Source organism: Acipenser ruthenus, chromosome 3 (assembly GCF_902713425.1).
Source record: "Acipenser ruthenus chromosome 3, fAciRut3.2 maternal haplotype, whole genome shotgun sequence".
Classification (NCBI taxonomy): Eukaryota; Metazoa; Chordata; class Actinopteri; order Acipenseriformes; family Acipenseridae; genus Acipenser; species Acipenser ruthenus.
In genome coordinates this window covers 67,627,027-67,652,832 of record NC_081191.1, presented here as the reverse complement: position 1 = coordinate 67,652,832, position 25,806 = coordinate 67,627,027, and the positions used below count along the sequence as shown (strand labels likewise).

Genomic DNA, 25,806 nt, shown 5'->3' with positions numbered 1-25,806 from the left:
GGAGTTGTAGTCCTGTAGCTCTCCATTGGACTACAACTTTTTCTCCTTCTCCTCCTGCTCTGCCACACATCCTCCCCCTTGTGCGAAGCACACCGGCCATTCCAAGGCTCCTCACCTCCTCCCCCTTCTGTATAGCCAGCAGTACTTCTTGCTCTGGTGGCGGTACCTCTTGCTCCGGTGGCGGTACCTCCCTTTCTGGTGCAGACAGCAACTCCGGTGCAGAAGACTCCCACTTCACCAAGGCCGGCTCGAGTTCTGACAGGTCAGGCTCTGGCAACCCCAACTTCTGCCTCAGCTGTCAGTTGCTTTCTTTTTGTTTTTAACATCTCCTCGATTTTTGTGTTGGGTGTGTAAGGCGCACTTTAATTGGTGCCACCAAATGCAAACGTAGCCTAACGGCTGAGGCTTGTTTTTCACACTACACACTACCGACACAGACACAGCACTTGTAGTTTAATAGCACTTATGTGCACCTTTATTATTATACAACAAAAGAAAATAAATAAACAAAAACCTAACTCCACTTTGGAGTACTAATTAAAACTTTCTCCATCAACTAACTAAATCTGAACGGCTAAGCTGTTTACCAGCAACCAAAACAAAACACAAACATAGTACCTCATTGTGTAAATTTCTCTTCAGCAGCTGGCTTGTACTCTGTCAGCCTGTCTGCCTATGGCTGCTTCTTCCTCAGCAACAGCCCCTGACCATAGGGCTTCTCCTGCCTTTATGCAGGGCTTAATTGGCCTCAGGTGCTCCCTAGTTCTGCCATCCCGGGGCATTCTGGGAGTTGTAGTCCTGCAGCTCTGCATTGTTCTACAACTTTTTCTCCTTCTCCTCTTACTCTATATATATATAGTAGCATTGCATGGAAATCAAACAAAGGATTTTCTCCCTTTTTTATACCATGTGGCTGGAGCCTAATTATCACCAATTACTCAATTAGCTCCAGCCACATTCTCACATGTATTTTGGCAGGGATAGGAAATTAACTCCATCCCTGCCAACCACCACCAAACCACCACAAAACAATATTATTTACACCCAGTGCTGGAGGGACCGATACGCCCAAGATAGAATAGTTTACGCATAGTGTGAGAACACAAAAGAACAAAAGAACAAGTACTAAACATAAACACAATCAAGCCGGAACCAGTTTACTTTGCTCTGTAATGGGAAAACGATTCCCAGTACATACTGAATAAACCAAACTAATTTCTTTGCATCTAGTTCACATCAAGAAACAACTACTCACTACTTTGAGATCATCTTCACTGGCAAGCCAACCGTTGGACTGTTTGCTGACATTTTTTTTCTAAAACACCAGAGGGGTCGAGACCTGACTGCGGTAAAAACCTGACCATCGAACCTGACTTCCGGGCATGGAACCAGGAATAGAGGGACAGACGGAGACTGCTTCTAATCCACTGACCAGTCGGTGTTAACGAGGGATTTATCAGGACTACAGATCGAACCACACATAAATCTGTGAGTATATATTATTTTGGTTAAAAATATTTGCAGTTGTATAAAGCGTTGTATTAAAAAAAATGGTATAGTGTTTTGACGCGCTAATAAAGGATTTATTAGGCTAGTTATACAGACTTACGTTTCCTTCAAGTACCATAAGACAGGGACCATCGTATGATAGGGGAAAGAGGTCTGATCAACCTTGAATATTCTATGAGAGACCGCTGAACTCAAAGAGTGAGTTAAGTCTATGAAGAAACAGACTGTATCAGCAGTGCATACAGTGTGAGTATATGGTTACTTGTTTCTGTGAATACAGCGTTGAGATCTGAGGCTGTAAAAGGGATGTGTTTATTCCTTATATTTAGTGGTGATTCTTTGTTGAATATATGTCTTACAGGGGTATTTCGGTTCCACTTTTATAATATATTGTTTTATTAATTGGGGACTCTTGAACCATAATTGTATTCGTCTTACTGGTGTATCAGCGCACCGGTCCTTTTGTTGTGATGAAACCTTTACATTGTTTTAAATTAGCCTATCTCTGTGTGATTACTCAGCGGTGTGTGTACAGATTTGTTTGATGCTATTACATATTTAAGCACTGAGAGCCAGGGATTCGGATAGGATATTTAAAAGCATAGTTGTATTTGTCATGCTTTAAAACTAAATCAGTTTGCACATTGGTGGAAATTCTAGATTCCTGGTTGTTAAACTCAGAGTGCGCACGCACTGAAATTAAACAAATAGTTTGTTAAATTGAGTGAAAATTAAGAATGGAGGATTTTGTAACAAAATACGTAACAAAATATGGTGATCATTGTGAATTTATAATACAGAACTTGGAGAATGAATGTCAACCTGACAGAAAGGTTTCAAACTTGTTTGAAACTGATCTGCAGATGAAAAAGAAAAAAAAGAACAAACATTGGCTTTCATGATCTGTGGTTTGAAGCAGAGTTGTGAGATATATAGAGATAAATTGGAAAAAAGTAAAAAAGAAAAAACGACGCAATGGAGCAGTGTCAGGATTTCGGTAATATTAAAAAAAGAGGAAATTGCGGAAAACACAGAGGGACAGAGATAATTATGAATTGCAGAAGCAAGTTAAGACTCTTAAAAAAGAATTACAAAAGGTACAAGGAGCGTGTGATTGTTTAACACATAGATGTTTAAACGTAAAGGCAGGCAAGTCAAGAAGCACGTCTGGGGATAATAATAATTCGACAGTTGAAGGAAGAGCTTACGATGTACGAAGTGCACATTGCTGCGGTCAGATTTCCCTTTCTAAACTGTAACTCATGCCGGGCGAACGGGCAGATGGTGACAGAACTACTGCTTCTACCAGATCTGTACCGTTGTCTTTTGTGTTTATCCCAAATCAACACGACTCCTTGGTATTTTTGAGTACTTTGGAAATGGTTGTAGATCAACATAGACTGACTGATACAGATGCCTGGGTGGGATTGCTTTGAATATGGGAGACGACTGTGTCCGATGCTTAACTCATCATTCTGTATGCCAGCTGAACATGAAATAATAATGGGAGGGAAGACAGTTCACCCATCTACCTAACTCATTACAGGCAAACCTACCGCTACCAGTTGATGTAGAAGATTTAATGAAACCACTGGATGATAAGTGTCTAGCAGCATTGGATAAAGTAATTAATCACCCAAATAGCACTCTGCTTGCACAGAAGCAGGACTAGTCAAAATAAGAGTGCAAACATTTTTGAGAGACAGAGCGATGAAGGAACTGTATGAGGGGTGTTGGTGGGACCTGGTGTTTAAAGGGACATGTATATAATAATTAGCTGCTTCCCCTATTGACACTGCTGAGGTAACATGACCCAGGACCTGAAAGAGTGAACACATAACCCAACAATAAGGCATAGAAAGTGAGAATGTCCTTTAACATAAAACAGTACCAGATATCACGTTTTAAAATTAAAATACATGTTAGCTATAACGTGTTTATTTTAAAACGGCACCCTTGAGATTTGTGTAGCTAACAGAAGTATACAAAGATTAATGGAATTATATTGTTAGCAACAATTATTTTAAAGTAGATACATATTACAGTATTTTCAGGTAGGTCTACAGTTCATGCTTTTTAATGCGCTGCTTACAGTATGTATGAGAATGTTGCATAATACAGCTGTGTATCAATACAATGTGTTGGTATAGTTAACACAAATACTTCTCTTTAATTATAAATAGAACCCAGGGGAAGGTAATTCTTCTGCAATATGTTGATTTTATTTTGTTTTGAGTTCTGTGCTGATATGATTGATGTTATTACACTGTTTCCTTAGGCCAACTTTAGCATTTAGTATTAAGACTATTGGAATTGTGTTTTGAATGTAAGATTTTTTTTTTTAATACAAGTGATGTAAATGTGGTATGAATATATGTGCTATGCTAGTAATGCAAAACCAATGTTTGTATTGCATCTGTTCTTCTGGTCACAATACAACTGTAGCCTGCTACAAATTGATTCAGGCATGTTTTGTGCTTCCCTATTAGAACATAAGAAAGTTACAAACGAGAAGAGGCCATTCAGCCCATCTTGCTCGTTTGGTTGTTAGTAGCTTATTGATCCCAGAATCTCATCAAGCAGCTTCTTGAAGGATCCCAGGGTGTAAGCTTCAACAACATTACTGGGGAGTTGGTTCCAGACTCCCACAATTCTCTGTAAAAAAGTGCCTCCTATTTTGTGTTCTGAATGCCCCTTTATCTAATCTCCATTTGTGACCCCTGGTCATTGTTTCTTTTTTCAGGTCAAAAAAGTCCCTTGGGTCGACATTGTCAATACCTTTTAGAATTTTGAATGCTTGAATCAGATCGCTGCGTAGTCTTCTTTGTTCAAGACTGAATAGATTAAATTCTTTTAGCCTGTCTGCATTTGACATGCCTTTTAAACCTGGAATAATTCTGGTCGCTCTTCTTTGCACTCTTTCTAGAGCAGCAATATCCTTTTTGTAGTGAGGTGACCAGAACTGAACACAATATTCTAGATGAGGTCTTACTAATGCATTGTAAAGATTTAACATTACTTCCCTTGATTTAAATTAAACATTTTTCACTATATGTCTGAGCATCTTGTTGACCTTTTTTTATAGCTTCCCCTATTTGTCTAGATGAAGACATTTCTGAGTCAACATAAACTCCTAGGTCTTTTTCATAGATTCCTTCTTCAATTTCAGTATCTCCCAGATGGTATTTATAATGCACATTTTTATTGCCTGCGTGCAGTACCTTACACTTTTCTATATTAAATGTCATTTGCCATGTGTCTGCCCTGTTCTGAATTCATAGTCATCATGTGCCTTTGACCTACATACATGTGTATTTATGTACTTAGTACAATGTTTAAATAAAAATGAATTTTAAGGTAAGATAGTCTTTACTAAACTGTATTTAATCTTGCCAATATAAGAGGAAGTGCAGTATAAATACTGCTATGAAGTTGAAATTTGAATCCCGAAATGCAGATTTATACATTGAATGGAATTAATTGAAATATAACTGTAACCTCTTGAGAAGTTAGTTGACTGTATTGCTCCAAGAAATTCAACATTTTCTTACTGAAGTTAATTGTTCACATAACTATTTGACCTCATTCTGTAAAATGACAATAAAACATATTGTAAAAGCTATTAGGTTAAATTAATTAAATGGTTACATTGTTTAATTCTGTATTGTTTTATTAGTTCATTAGAAAAGTGTGGAACTGGGCAGATGGGAATTGAATTATTGAAATTAATTACCCCTGGCCACACCCTATAAAAGAACAAAGTATGTGGTAAAGTGGCGTCGCTCAAGGCTGACCAGCGGCAGAAATAGCACACAGGATCAGAACTGTAAGTTTAGCACCCTTGCACACTTTTATTGTTTAACAAATAAAACAATACAGAATTAAACTTAATCATAGCCACAATACATATACTGTATGTATATATATATATATATATATATATATATATATATATATATATATATATATATATATATATACAGTACTGTGCAAAAGTTTTAGGCAGGTGTGAAACAATGCTGTAAAGTAAGAATGCTTTCAAAAATAGACATGTTAATAGTTTATATTTATCAATTAACTAAATGCAAAGTGAGTGAACAGAAGAAAAATCTAAATCAAATCCATATTTGGTGTGACCACCCTTTGCCTTCAAAACAGCATCAATTCTTCTAGGTACACTTGCACAAAGTCAGGGATTTTGTAGGCATATAGTCAGGTGTATGATTAAACAATTATACCAAACAGGTGCTAATGATCATCAATTCAATATGTAGGTTGAAACACAATCATTAACTGAAACAGAAACAGCTGTGTAGGAGGAATAAAACTGGGTGAGGAACAGCCAAACTCAGCTAACAAGGTGAGGTTGCTGAAGACAGTTTACTGTCAAAAGTCATACACCATGGCAAGACTGAGCACAGCAACAAGACACAAGGTAGTTATACTGCATCAGCAAGCTCTCTCCCAGGCAGAAATTTCAAGGCAGACAGAAGTGGCCTTCATGGAAGACTTGCGGCCAAAAAGCCAAACCTCCGAGGTGGAAACAAGGCCAAGCAACTCAACTATGCACGAAAACACAGGAACTGGGGTGCAGAAAAATGGCAGCAGGTGCTCTGGACTGATGAGTCAAAATGTGAAATATTTGGCTGTAGCAGAAGGCAGTTTGTTCGCCGAAGGGCTGGAGAGCGGTACACAAATGAGTGTCTGCAGGCAACAGTGAAGCATGGTGGAGGTTCCTTGCAAGTTTGGGGCTGCATTTCTGCAAATGGAGTTGGGGATTTGGTCAGAATTAATGGTCTCCTCAATGCTGAGAAGTACAGGCAGATACTTATCCATCATGCAATACCATCAGGGAGGCATCTGATTGGCCCCAAATTTATTCTGCAGCATGACAACGACCCCAAACATACAGCGAAAGTCATTAAGAAATATCTTCAGCATAAAGAAGAACAAGGAGTCCTGGAAGTGATGGTATGGCCCCCACAGAGCCCTGATCTCAACATCATCGAGTCTGTCTGGGATTACATGAAGAGAGAGAAGCAACTGAGGCTGCCTAAATCTGCCTAAATTCCTAACTGTGGTTAGTTCTCCAAGATGTTTGGGCCAACCTACCTGCCGAGTTCCTTCAAAAACTGTGTGCAAGTGTACCTAGAAGAATTGATGCTGTTTTGAAGGCAAAGGGTGGTCACACCAAATATTGATTTGATGTAGATTTTTCTTCTGTTCACTCACTTTGCATTTTGTTAATTGATAAATATAAACTATTAACATGTCTATTTTTGAAAGCATTCTTACTTTACAGCATTTTTTCACACCTGCCTAAAACTTTTGCACAGTACTGTATATATACTGTATATCAGAAGAACTCATGATTCCAAGGCTATGTTCAATTTTACTCACCCAAGATTTCATAACCGACACTGTCAAGCTTGTCTTTTTAATGGTAAATAAAGAGCTATCATCCTTTAAGGATGATGGGTACAATGTCTAAAATATTATTGTAAATTCAATATATTTAACGTGTTAAATATTTAACGCTTTAAATTATGGACTGGTGCTTTATGGTATCTTAAGGCTGCCATAGGTGTGGTGGAAATGATTTGTTGTTTTTGGACTAAGAGTATTCAAAAAAAGACTTCGAGTTAAAAAAGTTTGTCAAAGAATTCAACAGTATAAGTTTATTTTGGTGTTACTATCTAAAAGTTCTTAGTATAAAAGCAACCAATTTTTAAATGTCTGTTCAGAATTCATGATCATGTAGCCACTGGGCTGCATACAGTAGTATTGTGTAAGTAACAAAGACACAAGTAATGGCTTTTCATATCTTTTCTGCATTTACTTGTTCGTTTCATTTGTACTTCTCCCTATGGCAAGTAGGTAAGTTTGTCATTTGAAGAAAGTAAAGTTTTCACATAAGTTCAGAAGTTGGTCTGAACCCCTGTACTCTGTGATAAGACAGCATAATAAATTTCAACATATAGGTTTATTCCTTTGTGACTCCCGTCCATCATATCATAACATTTTGCATCTCCCTGAGAAAAACTGTGAATTATCAATCTGTGATAACACTTGTTTATTCTGCAATGTACATTCATGAATTCCCTTAGGGTCAGCAGATGCAGGACATCAACAGGATGGCAGGCTGATACACATTTATTTTCGTTTTGAAAACTCTGAATAATGGCAATCACACATTGGATCCCTTAAAAACCACTAGATAAAACAGATACATGTAATTCATAATGTTTTATTTTTGCCATAAATATGATACAATCTACAATAACCGTATAAAACTAGACAAATACTAGACAAATACATGTATTACATCCGCAGTGTAATATAGTCCCAAATTTAATTTAATGTAATGTATTGTTCACTTATTAAAAATAAATTGCACATGTCCATTTATTGTGAATTTCTGCATCGAAAGTGGCATCTCACTAGAAACTAGAGGACTGAGCACAGGTTGATGATGGTAGGAGTTTCAAATGACACCGAGGAAGTAAGGGGAAAAGCTGCCATGGATGCTGAAGCTGTATCTTCAGGTGAGTTTGTGTACTCGTTAGATGCGAGGCACACATATTCAAGTCCGTTTTCATCCTTTCAGATCTCAAAAGAGGTTTTTGTTAGTTGTCGGACACCCTTGTGTCCAAGTTGTGCCAGATTAAGTTGAAGATCAAACCAGACTTGTCGCACCAAGACGACCGCTGTGTCAGAAAGCCTGAGTTTCCTGCAGACGTTTCAAATCCAGGCCGGTAATTTGGGGGGTGGTGTCTGGCCTTGTCTTTACCTGCTATTCTAAAAGTTTTCATGACTGACAGGAATATGTTCTTATTGGTTTTAAACTTGCTGTCAGCAGAGATGTTAAAACTTCTACTGTTAAAATATCTGTTTAGTCCAGCTCAGCGTTATAAAACTGGAGACTGAATACTGGTCCCCAGTTGAACTTAAGAATTCTTACACTGGCATAAAATTCCCTTATGTCGTTGAGATTTATTACTTATTTCCTTAAAATTAATGTCCATATTTTTTTCTTTAAACCAGTCTTTAAGTACACACAGCCCATGCTGCAGCTTTTTTTAGTGTTTTTTCAATCTTTGTTTTTTTCTATTTAATTTTTTTAAAATCTGGAATCGCCAATTTTTTTTTATTTATTTTATCTTTTTATTTTAAAATTTAGTCGTTGCCAATTATTTTTATTATTTTCTCCCAATTTGGAATGGCCAATTATTTTTAGGCTCAGCTCACCGCTACCACCCCTGCGCTGACTCAGGAGGGCGAAGACGAACACACGCAGACCTCCGAAGCGTGTGCCGTCAGCCGACCGCATTTTTTCACACTGCGGACTCACCATACAGCCACCCAAGAGCTACAGCGTCGGAGGACAACGCAGCTACCGGGCAGTTTACAGGCAAGCCAGCAGGCGCCCGGCCAGACCACAGGAGTTGCTGGTGCGCGGTGAGCCGAGGACACCCTGGCCGAATTACGCACGGTCATGTGATGCTGTTTAACCAACCAGAGGTTATTATTTATATATATATATATATATATATATATATATATATATATATATATATATATATATATATATATATATATATATATATAAAGATTCAAAATCAATGTATTATATATTTGCATATCATGTATCTTTAGTGTAATCACACTAGTGAGAGAATAATTCATAATTATTAAATGTTTTTTTTTACCCCCATCTCGACCTACTATATATGTACAGTATATATAAAACCACCATATCTCGCGAGAAATAAGACATTTTCATTTATTACCCATTTTGTGAGCTACAAAAAAATCAGATCAAATCAGTATTTAAATATCACATGTAGTATAAGGATTCCTGAAAACGGTGTTTGCGTGTGCCTGCACAGTTCTCAGTTTTAAAAGCAATACAGGGCAATTTCAAGGGGAAAACGTATCCTTGGTTTAGCGATTCAGACACTTTGTTGGTCTGTATTGATTGAGAAAACAGTACCAGACTTAATCGTTTTTTGTTGTTGTTTTGAAACATAACAAATGCTTAGTGCATCTTGGGAATGTTATGCAAATTACCCGGACCGGTGGCAGTGATTCCTGCCTACAATCTTCCAGGAGCCAATCTCCATGTCGGGTCTTGGTTGCATCTTATTTTGTTATGTGTTTTTTCAGCTTTGAAGACATTTAGTGCTGCAGCATCACTGACTTTCAGGTGCAGGCAGTAGACACTACAATGTGTGTCAGTACTCTCTCCTCGATCACGTCTTTTCCCCACATTGAAAATAGCGCAAGTCCGGAAAGCTGAGCTATACAGGACTCGACCGGAGGACTTTTTTTCAGGATTAACTCTGCATCTGTGCTGTTTGTTTGCTATTTTGGGTTACCAGATTGGCTTCTTGAGGTAAGACGATTGATGTATTTAAGTTTATTTTATTGTTCTTTGGTTTGTCTTCATTTAAATGGTTGGCTTGGGTTTTGATTTTTGACCCATGGACAAAGATGATAAGACTGATGTACAGCGGTTCGTTAATTGCTATAGCTGGTCGTGTAGCCTCATTTGTGCAACGCTATCCACACAGGCAGAGGCACTGCTAGTGTAGTGGTATGCTATATTTGCAATAAATTTGCATTGGACATTGTAACTTTACACACGGTGAAACGATGTTAGATACCATAAGGTGCAAAAACAGGAAACAATAACGCTGATCTCAATATAATGAGTGTGTTGCGTTTTTTCCCCATTGCAATCATGTCCAACTTATGCGGTGCAATACAGTGAATTAACAAAGCAACGAACGCACTGTATGCGTTAGATTGTATATAGTGTTGCGTGGTTCTAGAAAGAACGACGGATGTAACACCAGCAAAAAAAAAAAAAGTAAAAAAAAAACTAACATGCAAAACTCGAAGTATGATAATATATTCTAAATGTTAGAGGCATTACTTGTTAAATAAGCAGATTACGAAACTCTGTAAATTGAAGCTGGAGTTTAATCAACATAACATACACGTTTTCCACAGTATCAGCAAAATACATACGAGTTTCCATCAGAAAGCTGTTTTTTTTAGGAATAAAGCGCAGCCTCTTTTATCAAGAGAACTTGTCAAGACTGAGGCTGAAAATTGATGTATTGATGTATTTCATTTTTTTGTCTGCCTGATATTAAAATGGGTACAAGCGTTTTGTATGCAGAGCACGGAGCAGGTGTGTGTGTTTAATTAGACGTATCTGCTTCCCATAATCACCCCTCCCCATCTCCTCTGTTTAAATACCATAATATTTTCAGGGTGCAGTGTCAGATGTGGATAATGCATTCAATTGCCGGCAGTTCTTTACAAGAGAGGCAGAGATAGACCTGTTGTTTGTGCACGTGTACACTAACACGAAATCAGCCATCTAAACCTTTATACATCACTTTTGATTTGCTTTGGTTGTGAAACTACACAATCCATAATTGTTCTGTTTTTGCAGATATCAAACCCTAAAGTAATTTGGAGCGTTATTCAATACGGTTTTTTTTTAAATTAGATAGTAGACGTCAAATTAAAGTCTTCCATTTATCTAGGTTTCTAAATTGAAATACATTTTTGCTAAAATGTGCTGATATGTTTTGTAGCTTGTAGGCTGTTGTAATGATTGCATGAGTTCTTATAACTGCGTAGAGATAGAGATCAGTGACTTTCTGCAGATACTGAATGTCAAGAGGCATTTGCTTAAGAAGCTTACACAGTAATTAAATGTTTATCAAAAGAAAACGGTAAAATGCGGTTACTGTTTTTATCATTATTTAACTATAGCACTACAAACAAGTCTTGCAAGATGCTCATTTTAAATTTTTGAAAGGACCCACGTCTTTTTAAAATTAATTTCAAGCAGTAAAATCATGACAATGCTTGATTATTGCAGTTACGTTACCATTAGATCTAAGCTTCGTGCAACACATACCAAGCTTTACACTAGGAATAAAGAAGAGGTCTTGGATTAACAAAATATCAGTGCTTGCTTTGAGTGCTGCTGGTGGATCTGTTGCAGATTCTCGCTGTGATAAACGTATGGTCTTGGTGTATCAGATAATATGAAATGACTGAATTGAAAAATTAAACGTTCCGCTCTGGTTACAACTAGGAATTTGTACCAGATAAACACTACACCAGACTAGATAAGTGTGACGTATTAGGCATGTGTTAGTCATTTATTTGTGACTAACTAGCACTTAACAAATCATGGATAACCACCTTGTATGGCTGTTAGGTACGTATTGCGGTTATTCCCAACCATCCTTTATTAACAGGTAGTTTACCATTATTGAGGATTTGCTCCATCTATACTAAAGTGAACACTATTCGTGTCCAAATAAGCACTCACTGGCTGGTTGTTAATAATTATTTAATTATAAATACCTTGATAATAAAGCAGCAAAACAAAGTGGTCTATGTATGTATAACACTTTAGGCATATATTTAGTATGACTAACTGCGGTTCTAATAAAGGGCTTAGGAGGTTGTAGGTCTTCAATAAAAAGCTAATAAAGAGCTTATTAGAAGGTTGTAGCTACCAATAAAGTGTTTTCTAGCCCCTATTCTGAAGTGAAGACTACGAACACTAGGTAAAGATATGACCTGTGTTAATAAACTTAAAAAAATGATGTTGGTCCCTGAAGTATAAAGAAATGGAGACACAAATCTTTTAACTGAACATTCATTTTTGTTTTTTTGAACACAAATGCTTTAGATATTCTGCATTTCTGTTTAAAATGTGAACATTAGAACTGTTATAAAATATAAAAAACAACACTTTAAATGTTTTATTAAAAAATTAAATAAAAGTTGCTCCTGAAACAAAACTTATTACGGTAAGAAAAGTTAATAGTATAAATCAGTATATCAAAGATCACTCATGGTCAGAAATGTATGTCTAATATCTACATGCCAAGAAATTGAACCTTAAAGTAAAATAAAAAGCAAACCTAATTTGTTTCCAAGTAATAGTTAGCAAAACAAAACTTTTTGGTCAGGGTGCTCAAAAATTGGTAATTTATATTATGCAGTTGCATGTTTAATTTAGTTGATTTTTTATTTTTTGCTTGCTCATCAGTGGCACCTGAACATCTTTTTGCAAATGCCCGAAGTGTTTCTTCAGAAGAATTGAATTCCATAGTTTCTTACTTTTGTGGAGCTGCCAATGCGAGCTCCACAATAGGGGTTGTATCTATAATTGTATCCTGGTCGATACTGTGGCAAGCTTCAGACATTGCTTTTACTCTTTGGAAGGTCCTTAACACCTTTTTATGTCACATTGTTTTGTTTTGTAACAGGATTGCCTACCATTTTAAGTCATTATTTGCCGTTATTAGTTATAGTGATATAATAAGGTAACATTTTAACATTTAAGCAAATCTGAAAAAAAATGTGGATTGTGAAGTTTAATGTTTTATATGACTGCTGAAAATAATGAAAACAGTTATTTAAAACCTTTATCTATCTATCTATCTATCTATCTATCTATCTATCTATCTATCTATCTATCTGTCTGTCTGTTGTATTTCTTCACACATTAGTCCCTTTTGTGAAGCACATAACCGGGCTTAATTCATTCCTTGAGGGCCCAGTCTTCTGTCTTGTCTCAATTACTTTACTGAACTAATTGCTACTTGCTTAATTGGTCATCATTTTCCTCCGGTTTAAAGCAATTGATAATTGAAATGTACCTATAAATATTGCAGAATTGCAACAGGACTATGACATTGATTAAGCTTTTGAAGTTAAAAAAGGCTTAAAAAGCTGATGTTGAAAAGTAATGTGAGTAAAAAATAGATGCTAAAATAAAGAAACTTGAAGTCCTTTGATACGGTTATTGTTTTTATTACATTTTGCAGGAGACAATTCTCACAAGCATGTGACAGAGTATTCTGACGATACATGAATTCACACAAGCTTATATGGAATGTAAGTCATTACATATTCACAAGACATGCGGTCAGGTACACCCCTGCTGCTCTCTCTTCTCCGTCCAATCACAGTGAGACAGCAGCTTATTGTCTCGCATCCCTTGTTCAGTGTTATTCCGTTCTCACTGGACTTTAAAACCCTAAACTAAACTTGCCTTGTACTAGAGGTCTTCACGGGTCTACCCGGACCGTACCGAACAAGTTTTTGGGTGCAAAATTGTCATGCAACACTCGGGTCGGGTCGGGTCTGATTTTGTTTACTCAGTAATACACAAACTGTTGATTACTATTAAAGAGGCTCTCTTTGGTACTAAAAATCATTGTTTAAATTTCCTGTTGCGTGGATTGGCTTCCCCCAGTAGCACATGACATGGCTTGCAGAGCGCAGCAGCAGACACATGACCCATATCGAAGGTGTTTCTTTTAGATCATGCTTAAAAGTCTGAGAAATTGATTTGTTTATTTGAAGGACGTGAAAGAAAAACTAATTCCATGACAAAAGCTCACAGAAAAATGCAAGTCTGCGGTGTGGGAATCATTTGTTGTTACTGTGGCTAAAGAAGGAAAACAGGTTTTGCAAAACACAAATTTTACATCTCAATTCCATTTGCTCTTGTGTTCAGTTTGTAATAAAATCACACATTTACAAGATTGTGCTTCAGTTCATTTGATTTTCAGATAATGTATTTATCTTTGTGTCTTTTACACAAATATATATTTAATTTTACAGTCCTCTGTGTAGGTTCATGATTACTGTAATAAAATATCCCAGATAAATCTAAAAATAAGCATTAGTGTATATGATGATAACAGAAACATAATTATTAGCTAAAATAACAGGCCAGCCGTCTTCCAGAAAGAACGTGTTATACATAAGTAGGCCACTTTGTTTTGCTGCTTTATTGCCAAGGTATTTATAATTAACTAATTAACAACCAGCCAGTAAGCCCTTATTTTGTTGGATAAGAAAAGTCTTTACTTCAGAATAGATGGTGCAAATCCCCTATTATTGGCAAACTACCTGTTAATAAAGCATGTTTTGGGAATAAGCCATATACAGTGGTTATCCATGATTTGTTAAGTGTAAGTTAGTCACAAATAAATGACCAATACATTCCTAATATGTCATATATTAACTGTAAGGTTTAATTGAAAATAAAGTGATGGACACAACAAATGATTGGTGGTTTTGTTGTAAATAAAGCTATCCATCTTCAACCCAACTCCAAATACCGGTATTTGTCTGTACTCCTATATAGGTTTTTCAAAGGGGCTATATCATATATATTCACCAAAGTGCAATTTGCAACACTTTTTTTGGGGGGAAAATAAAATCAGCAAGTTTATTTAGTATATTTTATTCAAAATTTCACTTTATTTATTTGAATCTTTTTGAATGTATATATTTTTGGTCACATTTTTAAATATTGCAATAAACACTTTTTGGTATATTTCTATACCCATACACTTATAAATGAAATGTAAAATCACTTTAAATAAAACAGAATACCAAAAGAGAAACAACATTTTATCGAATACCTTTCCAGGATAAATGGACAGTTGTAACCAATAAGCACCCCTTGTCTGTAGCTGACACTACAGACAGATTAAGGAAATTATATATATATATATATAAAACATCTGCTTACTCTAACGTTCAAGTAAAATGCTACATTTAAACTACAGTGAATAATAATCCATCAGCAATTGTAGTATTTGAAGATTTAAAAAAATTACAGACTTTTGACTGCAGACACAAACTACATTTTAGTTCCCTTATGAAATGTCTTTTTTTTTTAGTTTGTATCTATCTGTAAGCTTGTCTACCGCAGTTTGAGGATCTTTTTAGTTTTTTGCTTTGTATTACTCGATCGGACGGTAATTGCTTCTCAGTTGTCTGCATCGTTATCTGCTGTTGCTGTCTTTTTTTCTTTCTCAATCTTTAGTTTACAAAATCAGACAAAAAGCTTCTTTTTTTTTCTCGAGCTGCAGTTTGTAATCACAACATCAGAAGCTTGGAAGGAGGATTTGATGACATCACGTAAAGGTACGGAACTCAAACAACTGGAGCCATTCTGTGCCTCCAGAGGAATGGCAGTTTATTATTTAGGCACTGCTTGTACTCAAACCAAAACTAAGTTTATTATTTATTACTAGTAATATACTGTTAACATCTTAAGTGTATGTAGAAAGCAAATGTTACTGCAAGAAACGGACACATGAGCCATGTTCAAGAAACTGACTGATCTCAGTCATAGAACCAGATTACATTAAATACAATCATAAGTAATGTGCTGAATCTTTAACCATGCAGCCTCAATCCAGAACGGTGAGAAATTGACCTCACTTCTAATTAATTTAACAATAATTGTTGCTGGCCATACTGTCATCAGAACAGCACGGTCATATCTGTTGAGACAGAGTCCAGGGCATTTGGACACGTGAGTCACATCTCTTCCCGAAGTCACAAGCCATTCATAGGTTCTTATCGGCCTAACTGTGAGTCAAGGGAGGATTTGGTATCCGGAATGCAATAATCTTTGCTTAATGAGGAGCCACTAGGAATCCAATTAAAGTGCAAAGTTGGTTTAGAGGTAGAGCATAAGGTTATACAATGTGCAACCAAAACAAAACAGGCTGTACACATTAAGTATAATTGGCTTTTATCTCTCACTTTTTGTACCAAAGCCAGTGGCATATACTTGAGATACTGCAGTGTCAAAAGGATTTCTGCTCATCTAGCACTTTAAGGGGCAGAACATTACTTCTGAAAGTAGAGGGTTGAGATGAGGTTTCTGTCTTGAAATACATTGCTGCAACAGGCATTAGAGGATCCATTTTGAGGGGGACTAATTATTATTAAATGGCTTATTTAATTGCTCTGTTTTTTCTGTTGGTATCCTCTGCTGAACAGTGTCTTCAGTGGCTTTGGAGGACTGTTGAAAAGAATAACTATTACCCTGGAAACATAGAAGACCCTTTAAGATGAAAATGAAAGGATTACATGAAAGACTCCTGAAACCGATCACTTCTGATGATATATTTAGTCTTATTAAAGTAAGCATCATAATGCAACAGAATACACATTTATCTTTTATATAGCCATGGCATCTCAAAGCACTGTACAAAACAAGAGAGCTCAAAACAATACATTCCACTTACAACCAATTATATGAAAGCTCATTAAACTGGAATAGAGTTCCAAAACAGCAAAAAGCTCTGGCTCCAGCTAATATAAGATGATTTTTTGGAACAACTAAACGTTCTGCATTTATTAAAGTGCTTGAGGACACTAACCTTACAGGTTGCAGGGATAAAGTGGCTTCTCATACATAACAGTGCAGGCACATTCAGTGGGTCCTCATAATTGAATATAAGAATGTGAACGACTGACTGCAGATGTAGAATATTTGTGTATGTGTGTGTATATATATATATATATATATATATACATATACATACACAGTTATCGATTTTATAGCCAAATGCAAACTGAAATGTCTGTTTGAGGCTAGGAGCGAGTGCTAAAAGTTTGGTGAAGATGCAAACTCAAGGCAGTTATCATTTTTATCTTTTGTGCATTTTACTCGACTATTGAGAAAGCATTGCTACTATATATGTTATAAACATAGTTGGAATTGTTGTGAGTAGTATGCCTGTGTGTCAGATTTGGGGGCACGTAACTCTTTCATTAGCTTGTACGTCACCACAGACAACACCCTGAGGACGAGGTTCATCTGCAGTGCCAACAAAAGTACATCTCATTTCTCAGTAACTTTCTACATATTTGTGAACCTTTTGGTTTTTAGATGACGATGCGCCTGCACAATCGTTCTGTCTTCTTTCACTCACCACAAACTTATTCATTATGTAATGAACAAGGGCGCAATGTGGCAGAAACAGAACTGTCACTGATTCTTCCACACAAAATCACCTGGGATTGGGTCTTGCTTTATTAAGCATGGCTTTCCAGACTATCGTAGGTAAACTAGAATTGTTCATAACATTTTAGAATTATTTTATTATTGCTGTAATTACTGTATTATTAAAACGCACCCTAAGTACAAAAATATTTGAGCGAGTACTGTGTAAATTACATTTCATTGAAGTAGACAACTAACAAAACATTCAGTAAATCTTACCTAATCTGAATTGTTGTTATTTCATAAGTCTAACTTACAGTTTTGCTACACAACCAAATTATTGATCATTATAAACCTCACGGTTCGTCTCAGCCAATCAGATTCCGAGTAGAATGGCTATTATCTCACGATAGATGATAGATTAGCCAAGAATTTTCGAACTTTCCATTCAAATTTAAAAGTGGTGCAGATGCAAAAGAAAAACAGTTGAAATGTGTGCAATATAGAACATCAGCACAAGGTTAAAACATGGACATCATGGACCTAAACAGTCCTTCAAGACTTTAAAGTGTATCCTATACTAATCAAACACAAATCTTTTATAGCATGTAATCTTAATAAACCTTTAATATGTTAATGTGGAATAATGTATTATCTAACCAGTGTTACAAATTAAGATATTCATCATTTACCATTGTTTGATTTGGCAGATTTTTAAATGCTTTATGGTAAAGATACATTCACAGCAAAAGTCTCTCTTAAATAAGAATTGCAGGGGCGGCTAATGAATAAAAATCATATTGCAAAACTAACATAAATCTCAACACAGTAAAGCCAAAGTATTGAATATTGCTTTAGATTATTATCGCCTAGCACAACACACGAAAAGACAAAAGGATACAATCTATTAAAATTGTCCAAGCAACAGACTTTATTCTAAAACAGGGCAATCTCTTATTTTTTTCCAATTTTGGATATTGTGAAGTATTGATCAGATTACCTGTAGGGCATCAGTAGCATACTGTATTATAACATCTTTTTAGAAGTGGCTTAGTGCTTTTGGCAACAATATTCACCATAGCTTTCTTTCAAAGTCTGAAGGCTTCTGAGTGGAATAATGTTATTATGTCCTGGTAGGATTTGCTGTCTGTAATGTCCTCTGGGCTGTCAAGTGTCATAATTTGCTTGGAGGAGCACTCTTGTCTCTTGGTGCCCTGTTATTCAGTTGTAGTTTCTTTTGGTTCACATTACACCTGGAAATTGGAGGGCTGGGAGCTATGTAATCCTGGTTTAATTTCCCAGTGCCGCAGCAGACTTATTGTTGGATGCTTTGGTGGGACCCTGGGGAGGTAATTTTCAGTTTTCTTCACCTCAGTATGCTGGGTTAAAGCAGGGCCGTCACTCACTAAGAGTGAAATCTTACACCCCAGGTGGCCTGTCTTGGGTAGATAGCACATTAATGATAATAAGGGCCTTGATAGATTGTCTATTCATTAACTATGAATGAAACAGTACATTACTGGAAGAACATTTAAGTTACTTATTGCATCTATCGAGACTGCTTGTTTCAGTATGATAACTGACACTGAACTTTACCTGTGAGTTCCAGTGAAGACTAAAATACAAATCTAGGCAGCTATACCCACAGCAGAATGATGATGTCGTGTATTGGCGGCCTCCTACTTCTTATTCCAGCAAACAAGTACTGTTTTAGAAATAGATGTGGAGATGTCCTGCCACTGATTCAACATATTGTTGGCACATTTTCATTTGTGTTGAAATGACCCCTCTTAGAAAATAGCTCAACTGAAGATCAGATTCATTAATGCTGTGGATTTCCAGTGTTTCAATAGAAGTGGAAAACATAGGAACGTTGCTCCAGTACTGTTTTTAGATTGGAACAAAAATATATAAATACATGTGCTTTCTATGCTATCCAATGTATCCTTTTTGTTATAACATGATGGAGCCAGGTGGTGAAGTAATATCTTGGGCAACCCTTTTATACTTTTCTGTTCTTCATAGACACCAATGTTCGGACATGGGTATTGTATCGAGTTACACTGGCATCTTGTGTTAAGAAAAGCATTTCTTAACACAAGATTTTCAAAGCAATTACAGAATACCAGGAAGCATATTTTCTAAGTAAGATGATGATTCTTTTATGTGTCCCTGAAATCCGCTGGCCTACCGTATTAGGGCGATGACTTCTGGTATGGTGGCTCCGCCCCCTTCCTGTATAGCCGACTTCCAACTGACCCTGGAATGAACTTTCAAACCATCCAGTCTGGGGCACACTGTTCCTGTTACACAGGTCGGGAAGGAGATTGTTGACTCAGATTCATTCGCTCTCTGTCACAAGGTGCCAAAGTTAAAAGGTGCAGTGCAGTGCGTACACGACTGTGTTATCTTTACTTAAGAGTAAAAGGAAAATATGAAGCTGGTGTAATTACGGAATGTGTGATAATAATGTGTGATTTGACCTTACAAATTTAGTCATTAGGGAAAATAGGCCAGGCTCTCTCCCAACCAAAGCACAGGGCCAGAGTGGACCTGAGAAACACTGATAAATAAATAAATTTCTTTTTTCAAACCAAAACTAAAATGTTTTAAAGCAGTTAAACCAACGTTTCTAAAATCCGGGCACCAGCGGATTTTTTTACGGCCACGACAATTGCTGAGATGTTAAGTATTAAAGTTGCCGTGTAAACGCTAGAGTGCGCACTCATTCCCTTCTATAAATATTATGGTACAGTACAGGCAGTGCTAACTACATAGGTGTGGTTTTCTTTCAAATCACACAGCTTATTATGCATTGGCTAACCAGTGTTTACATCTCGCGCAACTGTAGCTCTATAATCGGCTATTGGCCAGCGTCATCATTGGAAAGATCGCTGCATGGTGTTTGGGACCGGGTAGATTGAGATTTTTCGTGGCAGAATGTGAAAGAGTTCAAATTAAAAGTATGGGTATCAGAACGTTTTTCAAAAAATCAGTGGTTGAAAATAACCCTGAGTGTGATAGCCTACTGCTGCTAAGAAAAGCAGAATATGGAGGGAAGAAAAACGAGCATTTCAAGACAAGTGGGAATCCCAGTTTCTTGTATGTCTGAAGCTATCCGATTCAGTTTCAGAGCAAGTTGCAGTGTGCACTGTTTGCAAGAAAGAAATTAATAAAATTTAAAATGTACATAGTGCAACGTCACTGTAGCACTCATGCAGGGGAAGGTGAAAAAAAATATACCACAGTGAGTTTCAGAGGTGCAAGCTGATAAATGATGCAAAAACCGGGCTCGAAAGTCAACAGCGACGACTCAGATTTTGTGAATAAAACGGATCAGATGCGGATGGCTACATTTAAAGTTGCACTACTTTTGGGGGAAGCAAGGAAACCATTCAGCGATGGAGAACTCGTAAAGAACATTGTTCCGACCATACAACCAGAAAATACACTTTACAGAGATATACCACTGAGCAACGACACGTTACAGAGGAGCAGAGATATGGCAAATTTTCTACAAAACGAAATAGCGGGGAAAAGTCGCAGCGAGCCCTTTCTTCAGCCTGTGCTTTTATGAGAGCCTTGATGTCACAAATAAACCCAAGGTAATCGTATGCGTTCGCTTTTTTGACTGTGATCGTCATTGTTTTTCTGAAGGTGTTTTGTGTCAGGTGAGCTTCAGTGATAGGCTAACTGGGAAACACATTTTTGAATGTGTTCAGGCGAGATTGCAGGAGTGCTGCATTAGCTTTGACAATCTGTCTGGCGTGACAGTGGGTGGGGCCGCGGCTATGCAAAGTGCACGAGTTGGGGTGTTGAACAGCTTCCAAGAAGGCTGCACTCATTAACTTCTTTTTTTCACTGTTTTGCACACCAAGAAGTACTTGCCAGCAAGGCTTCAAAGAAGTATTTGGATGAGGTTTTATCGGAATTGAAAAAAAGCATCAATACTGTCAACACCAGCAGTATCAATAAAGGGAGATTCGCAACTCTGTGCGAGACACATAATGTGCTGCTGACTTGCAACCCGGTCCGCTGACTTAGTTTTAATAACAGTGTACAGAGGCTGTTTGAGCTCTGGGAAGAGCTTGTCGAGGTTTTGAACACAGTTTCCCTGGAACTGTCCCAAAAGCTACAAGATCCAGAAGTACATGGTTGTTTACTCTTTTTGAAAGAGTTTTTACCAAAGCTTGCTTCCTTGAACCTGGAGCTTCAGAAACCTCATCTAATGATATTTGACAGCATTGAGGTGATTAATACATTCAGAATAACAATCACTGACATCGTCCTGCAACTTCAAGAGGAACAGGGTTTTTCAGTTTTTTACGAGCTTAGTCAGTTTCTCAGCTGTCAGGATGAGCGTGTGCAGTGAAAGGTTTGCGTTGCTGTAACTGAATACCTGAGTATCGTTTCAGACGATCTTGAAAATCGTTTCAGTGAGGGAAGCTTTTTCCAACAGTACACCTTTGTGACCGACCCATTTAGCGATTTTGGTTCAGGTTGTTCGGCTGCAAACAAACTAACGGGCTTCCTTTGACTCTTTGGATTTGAGCAATCTGAAGTACCTCATGCAGAAAATGCGCAATGATTCAAAAATGAAAACATACTTCAGTCAGCCCGGTGTCACAATACAGGAGTTCTGGAGTAATGTGTATCTGTTTGAGGACAACTACAAGCCCCTAGCTAAAGTTGCGTTGCTTTGCTTTTCTTGTCCCTGTTTCCTACCACTGTGTTGTGTGAGAGGGCATTCAGCATACTGCATTTTCTGAAGAACAAGTACCGAAACCTCCTCATTTGATGCAAACCTGGAAGCTTCCCTTCTAGTTTCACAGGAGACCCGTGATCCTGCAGACTTTCCATTCAGAGAGCTCCTGAACTTTCGCAAGTAGTCTGATAAACACCATGGGTCAATGGATGTGTTAAAATCCAGAACTTTAATTTCATCACCACATTATTATTATTTATTTTTTTAGCAGTAAACAAGTTAAACAATAATGTGTTATTTTTTTTTTTTTTTTTAAACGGGAACGTTTGTGTACAGTAGTGTTTGTGTTGCAAATATAGTAAAATAGATTCAGTCTAAATTTGGACCAGCAGATCCAAATTATTTAAAAGAAAATAAGTTAGTTAGGAAATAAGTTGTAAAGTGAAATTATAGAGAGAGAGAGAGAGAGAGAGAGAGAGAGAGAGAGAGTAAAAAAAAAAAAAATATATAAATATAATATATATATATATATATATATATATATATATATATATATATATATATATATATATATATATATAATTTACTATCATCATTTATTATTACTGGATTGTTTTTTGTTTTGTTAAAGAGACATTTTGGACACATTTGCATTATTATTTGGACTTTTATTATGTAAAGTTTTTTTTGTAGTTAGTTCAGAATTGTTGTACAGACATCCGTCTTGTACCTAGAAAGCAAAATAAACAACAAAAAAGACAAGAACATGCAAAGCACCTTATTTGTTTGTATTGTGTTGTCTAGAAAGAATAGACAACTTTACATTATGTTTATTACTGAGTCTGAAAAAAACATTAATAAATTACAATGATTGGATGTGTATATGTGCATATTTATTTGTTGTTCCTGAAGTTAATTTAGTAATTAAGGTTTTTAGGGAGATTTTGGTGGCCGCACTCTGAGGCCACCAAAAAAATTGTTGTGAGAACCCCTGATTTAAACTGTACCGTTAATTATATTTCAACAGAAACTGCCTCATTCTTTTCATATTCTGGTTGCCTAGAAACACACTGAGCTGTTTTTGATTAATTTATTTCCAATTGCTTTTCAAAAAAAAAAAAACCTTGCTCCCACATTTTCTTTCTTCAGGTGGGAGGGACAGTTGAAGGTCTCTGGTCACATGACACAGTTTAAAACCCTTACAAAGCTGCTTTTAATAATAGTGTTAATACCCTTAAGTCAGTGCTTTATATTACATATGGGCCTTATCGGGGTGTATAACAATACTTAGATACGTTAAAGAAATGGTGAGTGCTGGTCCGGTTCCAAGTAGCTGATTGATGTGTAAGTCGGGTCTTAAAAGATCCCAGTGATTCAGCATCAACAACATGGCTGGGTACCGCATTCCGTACACTCTGTGTAAAGAAGTGTCTTCTGCCCTCTGTCCTAAGTCTGTCTCCACTTGTCTTGTCCGACTGTCCTCTGATCCTTGTTTCTGTGCTGCACATAAATTATTGGTTTGTCAACTCCTTTTTGGACTATAAAGACTTTATTTCATTGTTCTATGCTAAATAAATTATGTTCCCTTTCAAGTCGAAAATAACCATCAAGGTATGGGATATTGCCGTCAGGCAGTAGGAATTGGCTGAGCTTTATAGCAAAGCTGCCATGTAAGCCCGCCCCCCTGGGAGCTTACTAAACGCAGCGCGCAGAGAGTCATTTCCTCTTTTGTCTTCAGCATCGGTAGCGGTAGGTACTAGAGCTTGTAACTGTCTGTACTCATTGAGCTTGGGCTTGAGAAGCTGGTTTTTGCCCCTTCTCCGAGTTTATTTCAGTTGCGTTTATTGTTGGTAAATTTGGTTATATAATTGTGTATATATATTTTATATATTACTTTATATATCCTTTCACGCTTTGCTTCGGCAAACTCCTCAATATTGCGATCAAAGTCATTATTTTATTACTATAACATCTGAAAAAAGCTCTGAAAATGTCCATGTCTCTGTGCGCTGACGCACTCAGCCAGCTTGTTTACTATGACCGTCCCGTTATCTGATACCAGGGCCATATATGACTATTCATGTGATACGCCTTTTTTTTTTGATGTCGGACCCAGTCCGACAAAGGACCTGAGAGGAATAATTGCAATGTCGGACCCAGTCCGACAATGGACTGCAAAGGGTTAAGAAGACGACCACAAAGCACAATACTCCCTTAAGCACCAAGGTAAGTATTTCACCAAATAAGACACTGTACCAGCACTAGCGTCTCCGCTCTGCGGGTCAGCTGACGCTTAGGCGTCTCGTGCTAGCGTCTCGACGCTCGGTACTCGCTCTGCGTGGTGTCAGCGCTTCGGCGCTTGGTGCAGCGCTTCGGCGTTTGGTGCAGTGCTTCCGCGCTTGGGACTCGGTGCTCGACGCTCGGTGCGTCGGTGCTTGACGCTTCGACGCTCGACGCACACACCTCGGTGCTCGGCGCTTCGACGCCACACGCTCGACGCTCGGCGCTTCGACGCCACACGCTCGACGCGCGGCTCTTCGACGCTACACGCTCGACACCTCGACGCTACAGGCTCGACACGTCGGCGTTCTGACGCTCGACCCTCGGCGCTTCAACGCTCGGTGCCTCGACGCTTAACGCTCGACGCGTCGGCGTTCTGACGCTCGGTGCTCGACGCACCTTCGATGTTTGCTGTGCCGTGCTCGACGGAGATGTCGGGCTTCCATCGTTGCACGTCTTGTCAGGCTAAGCTGCCTGCCAGTGACCCACACGATGAGTGTGTGGCATGTCTTGGGCCAGAACACGCCACATCCGCGCTGGCGGATAGGGCTTTTTGCCACCTTTGTGCTGGTTTTCAGCTATGCGCCCTTCGGCAAAGGGCTTAGAAATCAGTGGGTGGGCACTCTCCCTCCTCGGGATCTTCCCACACCGTTTTAGCACCGCCGTTGTCTACAGCGACGCCGCCAGGGCGACTGCAGCTCTCCACGAGCCCGGCCTCCCAGATTACAGCTGGTCAGAGGTCCCCCACCAGACGCGCTAGGGCTCGCAGCCCCTCCCCTTCTAGGGTATGCCCTCGTCGGGAGGCTAGGTCGTTCTCCAGATCGCCTCAACGTAGAGGACGCTCTCATTCCCCTCGTCGCGACAGGCGATGCAGAGACAGGTCGGGGGTGGTAGAGCTAACCTCCAAGATGTCTCAGTTCATGGAGGTGACGATGGGACAGCAGTCTCTTCTCATGTCCCTAGCTAATGCAGTGCCTCGAGCCCCAGAACAACTCACTGCGCCTGTCGCCAACCAGCCAGTGGCTCCTCTACAACCTTCATTGGCCGTTTCCCTTCCACTGCAACCTCAAAAGGACTGGGATATCAATGCCATTTCCAGGGATGCATCTGACATCCTGGAAGGGGACAGTATAGAGGCTGAGGTAGCCTCCCAGCACTCGGATCAGGTCGCTGAGTCCGAGGTGATGGATACTGACGACCCTATGTGGTCTGTGGTGGACAGAGCAACCCGCCACTTGGGCATCGATTGGCCTGGGACAGAGCTTCCCCAGCGATCTCTGTTTGAGTCGCCTTCAGCCCAGTCCCATCAGTCCAGGATGCTTCCGGCATTCCCGGACTTTGTTAAAGAGGTGCAGTCTACTTGGGGGGCTCCGGCCTCTGCTCCTGCGACGTCTCGCAAGGCTTCGGCCTTTACTATGCAGGGGGCTAGTGAGGCCTGTTTAGCGTCCTTTCCACCGGTGGACGCTGCGTTCGCCGCGTTAGTGAAGACGCCGACACTATCTGGGCT

The 25,806-nt window shown here is 38.3% G+C and overlaps 1 protein-coding gene across 5 annotated transcripts in view; it reads left to right on the top strand.

Moving 5' to 3' along the window:
• Window positions 1-9,618: 9,618 nt before the first annotated feature.
• Window positions 9,619-25,806, top strand: part of LOC117394802 (disks large-associated protein 1-like) — a 244,271-nt gene continuing 228,083 nt past the window's right edge. For 4 of the 5 annotated variants that reach the window (XM_033993395.3, XM_033993393.3, XM_059015273.1 and 1 more), the window contains exon 1: window positions 9,621-9,904. The gene's annotated coding sequence lies outside the window, so the exon portion shown is untranslated. Of the gene's footprint in view, window positions 9,905-25,806 lie in introns of all 5 variants that reach the window. The other variant, XM_059015274.1, reaches the window with a different exon arrangement.